We start from the raw sequence: 8,530 nt of genomic DNA, 5'->3' as shown, positions 1-8,530 counted from the left end.
GAACAGAAAAAACAAAATTATTCAAGCAAACTTTTAAGTTGGAATATTTCTGGCTGCAGTCAAGTACTCCTTTAATCTTAGCCCTTAGAAGCATCCAAGCCAATGCAGCTTTTAAACCAGTATCTGAAGCAGCTTCACCCAGTTTTTGAAGTACTCAGGTTTTGTTTTGGGGTGAGTGGGACCAGCCTCCCAAAAGTAGAGATTGACAATAATACATTAAAACTCTTAACTATACTGGGGGAAAAATACTTACTTTTACCACCATCTTAAGTTGGAAGCTACGAGATTGGGAAGAAAGTAATGTTTTGTTATTTTTAAAGTCATGAATTGCTATACTTGTCCTTGGAAAAGGCAATATAAACTTGTTACCCAGCTGTTGGGACAAACAAGCTGATTGCATGGGTGGGGTCTGTGATGCAATTTATCACAACCCCCCCTGCATTTTGGTTCCACCAGCAAATGAAAAAGGTTTTTGCTAGCTTCGAAGAAAACTTTAAAGCAATTCTTAACAGAGATACTACATAAAGTACCTGTGCTAAAAATTAAAAATGCCATGTTGGGTACCCTTGTTCAGATATTACGACTCGTAGCTTCTCACGTCAGTTTTATATTCCTATACAGAAAGTGCCATGCACACTGATGATGCTCTACAGTTTTAAATCTCCGGCATCAAATATTGCATGCGGTAGTATTTACTTTTAACCCCTTCAAGGAAGCCTAATGACCTCGCTTGTATATATATTTTAAAAGGTTTGTCCCTCTGCAAAGTGTAACCCACCCACACTTGAGTGTCCGTAAGGTCAGTAGTAATGGGAGACTGAAATGAAGTGTTAGGTGCAAATTAGATGCCCAGCTGGAATGGAAGCTTCAGGTAACATAGTTGCTCAGGTGAGCAGGTGGAATAGCTATTCTCTTTTTTCTCGGTTGCAGCCTAGTTGCAAAGGCTGTTGATTGGGCAGCTGTGTAGCAGCCCTTCCTGGTGGCCTGAGGCAGACCAAAGTTGAGCTTTTTTGAAAATCAAGTGTTATGGGGAGCTGCCCATGGCCCCCTCTGCCTGTCCCCCCCCCTACCCTGCTTAGCTACACTTCTGTGATTGGGTGACCGGGGAAGGTTGCCTTGTGAGCATTCACCTTGTGATGATAGGTGTGGCAATATACCAAAGTTACTGCTCTCTAGAACGAGTGTTGGTATGGCTTGTCCCCTGTATGGCATGTCTCAAGTTGGAGAAAGACAAAACTCTGGATGCCAATCACCAAAGACTTCTGAAGCTCCCTTTGTGTGCGCATGGCAATGTTTTTTTAGGCTTAAGCTCAGGAGTTACTAGCACTGATATCGTTTGTCTCCTGTATGGCATGTCAAATGTTGGAAGAAATTGCATTCTTCTCCAATAGCTGGCTTTTTTTTTTCCTAACTTCAAATTTTCTGGAGTCTGAATGTAGCCATGGGCTCCACCTGTTTTGCCAGGTTCTGAGGAGCGTGACAAAGCTCTTCACCCCACTGCTTTGCGTTCCTATAGGGAGGGCTGCCTGTATAGCAGGGTTGCAAACTACTTTCTGTAAGACTGCTACTCTTGAACACAAAGGACATGCTTGAGCATTGTTTCACAGTACAACCAAGACACAGAACTTTACTTCCGAAAGCTTCTTGGCAGGGCCTTCTTAAGCATATCCAGTGCAAAGCTCCTTCCGGTGCCCCCCCTTTCCCAGAGTTTTAGGGAGGGTGGCGGGGCTGGAGGAGGCGGGCAGTGGCTGGGTGGCAGCTCCTCCGGTGGGGAAGAGGCGGAGGCTGGATGCTTCGTGCAGCTGTGGCCGCAGCAGATGGAGGCTCCGGAGGAAGCGGGTGAGGGCTGTGAATGATGCCGGGAGGTGCCGCATCTAGCCCTCTGCCTCTTACCTGGCACCACTAACCTCTGGGCAAGGTGCCTCTGCTTCTAGGGACAAATGTGCTCCTTCCACAAGCTCCTTAAGGTGAGGAGGCAGGAGTAGCAGGCGATGAATGCCACTCTCCTCCATGTGGGTCTGTATCTGCTGCCCTCCTTCCAATCGGCTGCCCTGGCCCTTACGGGGCTGAGCCCCATCCCCGGTCCTTTCCTATCAAGCTTCCCATGCAGGAACTGTAGTTGCAATTCAAGAAATCCTGCCCGGTGCCTCAATGGCAGGTCCCTCAAGTTCTTCTGTTTGCAGTGTAGAAAAAGGTAACTTGTTAGCTACTGTTAACAACTGTTCCAAAATGATACTCTAGTTCCCAACCAATCGGAAATGCTCTTTGGACTCTTGCTGCATGTACATTCATATTCCATTGGGTGGAACCCCCTTCAGAGACAATCCATTTGTCCATTGAAACTAACACTCCCTTTGATGGATTGCCATTCTTTTTAAGATCTGCCTTCTCCAATGTGTATTATGTAGTTCATTCTTCAAAATTGGCATGGCTTTTTGAAGATTAGAGATCATGCAGATGGTGTCATCTGCATATAGATTTAATAAATGCTCTTCACCCCTTTCCCTATTGACCCCTGATAACATGGGTTATGATCCAGTTCCGCGGCTGGTGGCTCCTGGGAAACTGTGAAGGGGACTTTGAGATGGGGCAACTCTGGTTTTGTGTCCCTTCCATTTTGAAGTAAGGGATGAGTCCATGTCGTTCATAGACGTGCTGGCTTTGTTGAAGTCATTGTAGCAAAACCATATATATGACTTGACACTGCTTTGGGAATTAAACCAAGGTTCAATAGTTAACATTCAAAAGATTGACTTGGATAAACTTCTAGATGAATTAAAACATTTTAATGTTTTTATTTTGAAATCTTTGAAGAGAATATTTTAGTTTTCTGTTACATTGCTTTGACTTTCTTCAACCGCTTTGAGATTTTTCCTAAAATAAAGTGGTATAGAAATAAAACAAAAAAATTTGTGTCATGTGCATTTTCCAAGCATGGGATTTACAGTCTCTCCATCTAGCTTCTAAACGACTGTATTTTCCTTACTTTCCAGAGCTTGGCCTCTTGCAGCTGTGAGGCCATGCGTTGAAGTTTGACATTTAAGTCATGTCTGCTATTGGGCTGGAGTATTGTTTACAAGGGGGTTGGGAGAGGTTGATTTGCCTGGCTGGCTTTTAGGAGCCAGGATGGGCAAGAATTAAGGAGACACGTAGTTGGTTTCACCCATCCAAGAAAGCCTCTTCACACCCTCACTGGCAACAGGTGGAAGTTGAACCCATCCAACTAGACTAAACGGAACACAGGAATCTCCCGGCTCCACTATCACGGTGCTGGACCCTTCCCTCTTTCTGAATTTTACCTGGAAAAAACTTGTGAAGTCATTGCAGGAGGTCTTATGGTCCTCATCAGACCCCCGATGGCAAAGGTGGTTCTGTTAGACTATGAACCACCTGAAAAAGTTTCCTGGGGCTGTTTCCCCAAATACGATCACTATTTCTGCAGTCTTGCCAAGGCTTTTTCAGAACGGAACTTCCTCAAGAACTGAGGTGGTGTCCCTTGTTATGGGGCATGTTGGAATTGAAAAGTCAGCACAGATCAAACCCAGGCTGAGGGGGCGTTCTCCTCTCCAGTCCTCTGCATATAGATTCAATAAATGCTATTCACCCCTTTCCCTGTTGACCCCTGATACATGGGTTATGCTGCAGTGCCGCGGCTGGTGGCTCCAGGGAAACTGAAGGGGACTTTGAGATGGGGAAACTCTGGTTTCGTGTCCCTTTCATTTTGAAGCAAGAGATGAGTCCATGTCGTTCATACACGTGCTGGCTTTGTTGAAGTTAATAGTAGTAAAACCATATATATGACTTGACACTGCTTTGGGAATTCAACCAAGGTTCAGAAGTTAATATTCAAAAGATTGACTTGGATAAACATAGATTAATTAAAACATTTTAATGTTTATATTTTGAAATCTTTGAAGATAATATTTTAGTTTTCTGTTACGTTGCTTTGACTTTCTTCAACCGCTTGGAGATTTTCCCTAAAAATATAAACTGGCGTAGAAATAAAACAAAAACAATTATAGTCACATGCATTTTCCGAGCATGGGCTTACAGTCTCTCCATCTAGCTTCTAAACGACCGTATATTCTTAACTTTCCAGAGCTCGCCTCCTGCAGCTGTGAGGCCATGCCGGGAAGTTTGACATTTTAGTCATGTCTGCTATTGGGCTAGAGTATTGTTTACAATGGGGTTGGGAGAGGTTAGCCTGGGTGGCTAAGGACAGAGATAGAAGTTCTTCCTGTTCTGTTTCCTTCATGAGCTGGTGACAGAAGCAGCAGATCACTCCTGCCCCTCTCACCCTTGAGTACTCCTTGCTTCCCTTGACAGCAAAGGATTAGGCGAGTTGTCCTTGTCTAGTTGCTTGCAGTTACTGTCTTGTTTCAAGATCCAATAGCCTGTACGCTCCGCTCTTTAGTAGGGTTGTGTAGCAGGAAGGCTGAGCCCAGTGGAGCACAAATGGTGTGGAGAAAGCATTGGCTGCTCCTTGGAAGAACAGCCATCGTTTATGCCTCCTCAGTTGTGGCCCAGCAAGGATGATGTTTCCTTTGCTGTGATCCCTTTTCTTCCCCACCTCCAGTAGTGCCCTATATGCAGGAAAGGTGTGTAGGTGAGAGGATGAACTGCTCCTTCATAACCCCTTGCTGATGCTGCCCCAGCCCCCCAGAGAGAAAGGGGGGGGGGCGTGCGAGCAGGCATTGCACGAATGTAATTCTGAACACACATTCTTGGAACCCGGACACATCCCTGGGGGAGCATCTCCCAAGAATGAAAACACGCTTATGAGGTTGTAAAGTCTTCAAATGGCCAAGGACAAGGAAAACCTTTTTAGGTTGAATTGTGCCATTTTAGACAGTTGTTAAAAAGAAACCTTTTTTATTCAGTTTACAGATTCAGCACGTGCAAGACCATGTGTTGGTGCTGTATCTTTGGTTTTGCATCTTAGAATTTATATGGAAATTGTTTCCATTTGGTTGTGTACTTTTTGATGTTTTTATCATTTGACTTTTGTGTTTGTAATTGTGTAAGCCATCTGTTGTACACGGCCTTGAGCATGGTCCCAACTATGGCAAGGCTGCATACCAATAAAATGTGGGTGATTCTGGATTCCAGCACTAGCCAATTTAGCAATGTTCACAGTGAATTCTAAAAGGCATTGCTTTACGTCAAATGAAGTCTGTACTTAACTAGATAACTCCCATGTGAACATTAGCCAATCGCATGAGAATTCCTGTAAAACTCTAGAATTTGGTTACGAAACAACCAAATTTAAAAACATAATTTAAAAACAGAACAGGCCTTATGTGAGCTATATAAAGCTTTAAATGTCTTGTTGTTTAGTCATGTCCGACTCTTTGTTGGTAGCTTCAAGAACACTATCCAACCATCTCGTCTTCTGTCGTCCCATTTTCCTGGTCGCTGAATCTTTCCCAACATCAGGACGCCAAATGTCAAAGGTGGTTCTGTTAGACTACGAACCACCTGAAAGAGTTTCCTGGTGCTGTTTTCCAAAAAAGGATCACTGTTCTTTCTGCAATGTTGCCAAGGCTTTTCAGAACAGAACTTCCTCAAGGACTGAGGTGGTGTCCCTTGTTATGGGGCATGTTGGAATTGAAGTCATCATAGATCAAACCCGGCCTGAGGGGACGTTCTCTCCAGTCCATGTGAACAGAGACTCAAAATTCGCTATCCACATACTCACTGGATATATACGCGAACCTCTGTAATTGATGCAACCCCCCCCCCCATTTTTCCTCCCAGGCACATCTCGAAAAATACAGAACAAGTTAGGAATAGTTGGGGATTAACAAAAAGACTAGTAAAACTTGACAACAAGGCAAAGGAATAAACGAACAGCAATACCTCTGAAAGTTAATATTTGTCAAAAACGATTAAATCAATTTCAAAACAAGTTTTGGACCATTTGGGCAGCTTCTGCTTCCAAGGCTGCAGTTAACGCCCAGGGTTTGGTTTCCTACCCAGTAGAAGAGGCCTGGCAGTCGCTAGATGTAGCTGTAGGATGTCCGGGCCCTGCCCTAGGCCTGGTGGAGAGAGGCAGGGGGCAGGTCCCACAAGACCCACAGCGGGTGGTGTTTTGTCCTGGGGCAACCAGGGATCATAGATCAGGGAGATCTCATCGCTCTGAGCCGACCTGAAGGGCTGGCTGGTAGGATGACCGCAATTCCCCCAGGTTGGAGCAGGGGGCTCCCCTACTGTACTGCCCCCTTCTCTGAACTACTGCAATTGAGGCCCCCTTGCTCTCGCTGGCTCCTCCTTCTGGGCACATTTTTCAGACACACCCCCCCCCCCAGAGTCCTGGTTCATGCCCTCATCCCACCACTGAGGCATCAACTCCCAAAGGGATGATGAGCTCCTTTGTGGCCCCTTTGGTGGCAGCCCCTCCCCCAGGGCAGCCTGGCTTTATTAATTTATATTGATGTAAAGATTTTCTTGGTTTACAAAAGTATGTACAATATCTCTTTCTGACAAGTAACATTTTTTTGCAGATCCGTGTCATTTCTTGAGACTGAAAAGGGGGAAAGAGATGGGGGGAAAAGGTGAGTGGGGGTGGGGTAGTGATGTTTCTATTTCACTTAATATATGTGGGGTTTGGTGTCAGCGTTGCTTGTCCAAGTTCTCTGCTGTTACCAGGCAGGCTTTATACAGTTTCCCCCAGCAGCTGGTGCTCACCCAAGATGGGGCAGTGGGTATTCCCACCATTCCCTGCCCGCCCCCAAGTTCCTGGTCCCCTGCAGTACATTTACTGCTTGCCCTCTAATACACCCTCTCTTGGGTCTTATCCACACTTGATCCTGGCCTCCTTTATCCAGCCATCCATTGTTTTTTGTGTCTGGGCACTTTGCCCACAAAACCCAATCTTTACTCTAAAGGTCCATTTGAGTTCCCCCACGGATTGCCATTTGCTCTGATGCAGCTTTAAAGAGCGGGTTTAATAACTGTCTCTTTATGCAGATGTGGGAAACACTTCCTCCTGGGCAGAACTGCTTTGGCCAGCCCATTGAGCCCATTGCCCGGCCTGGCTGGCTTTTAGGAGCCAGGATGGGCAAGAATCAAGGAGATATAGGTGGTTGTTTCTCTCACAAATTGCTTGCAGCAGATCTTGTGGTCCTCACCAGACCCCCAATGTCAAAGGTGGTTCTGTTAGACTACGAACCACCTCAAAGAGTTTCCTGGGGCTGTTTTCCAAAATACAATCATTGCTATTTCTGCAGTGTTGCTATTTCTGCAGCTTTTCAGTATGAAACTTCCTCAAGAACTGAGATGTTGCCCCTTGTTTCTTTCTTTGTTTTTTTTTTTTTGTGTGTGTGCTTCAAACCTTTTTGTAATGCAAAGAAGAGCTGACACAATAAAGGCCTGATTCCATTGTGGGTTCTTGTAAAAAGGGGGTGGGCCGCAGCAAAGTCCACACCCAGCCAGGCTTCCATCCCAGCCAGTTGTGCTGGTGGGCAAGGTAACCGCAGGAAAGGAACGGAAAGCGGAAACAAAATATACCACGTCACATACAAAGGGGAAGAGGAGATAAAAGGAAAATGCGGAAATGCTACATTTCTCTTCCATCTCTTCCCTGTATATATTTCTCCTGGTTGTAACATTGCCAGTATAACCCAGTAAACGTTTTCGGGATGAAAAAAGAAGGGTGCCTCAAGCAACAGTAATGAAGCCATGAAACAGATTGTGTGAGGAAGAGAGGAAGCTGGTCCTGTTGCTCTTGCAGCTGAAATACTCCAGGGGCGCCTCTTGTGCACAGCAGACTCTTTAGCGCATGCCTCCTCCTGACGCCTGTCTCTGCGCCGTTCACTTCTACTGTGTGTTGGCCGGAGGACGTCTCCCAGGGTGGGCATCCCTTCATCAGCCAAGATGCCCATCTGGCACTGCCCTGCAATGGCTCAGAGCAGCAGGCCCAAGTTGCCTCCCTAGCAAGGTGGGAATGGAGAGATGGGTTTCATCCGGCGCTCGGTCCCAGTCTTCCTCCCGTTCAGAACCAACCAGAACGAAGTCAGTTGTTGACATATTCAGGATGGACAGCAGGAAGGGCTCCTTCTCCAAGGCTAGACATCGCTCCCACTAGACGTAGTGTCAGCAAGCCACCTGGGTGCCTTGAAAGGCAGACTGAACCAAGGCAGGGAGGAGGAGGCCCTCTGTGGCCACAGGGCATGCTGGCTGTGGGCTCCCCGTGGAAGGAGAAGAGCCACCAGGGCTCTTAAGAGTAGCCGCAGGGAGGGTCTCCCACCCCAGGGACACCCTGCATAAGGCCCTTGGGTAGCCACAGGGGGCAGGTGTTGCCCCTTGTTATGGGGCATGTTGGAATTGAAAAGTCAAGACAGATCAACCCCAGGCTGAGGGGACGTTCTCTCCAGTCCATGTGAACAGACACTCAAAATTCGCTAGCCACATACTCACTGGATATGTACCCAAAACACTGTAATTGATGCAAACCTCCCCCCCCCCCCCCAGTTTTCCTCCCAGGCGCATCCCGCAAAAATGCCTTACAAAGCAAGTTTAAAACAGTTGG

The sequence above is a fragment of the Podarcis muralis genome, chromosome 17 (genome assembly GCF_964188315.1).
Source record: "Podarcis muralis chromosome 17, rPodMur119.hap1.1, whole genome shotgun sequence".
Classification (NCBI taxonomy): domain Eukaryota; kingdom Metazoa; phylum Chordata; class Lepidosauria; order Squamata; family Lacertidae; genus Podarcis; species Podarcis muralis.
This window is presented reverse-complemented; position numbering follows the sequence as displayed.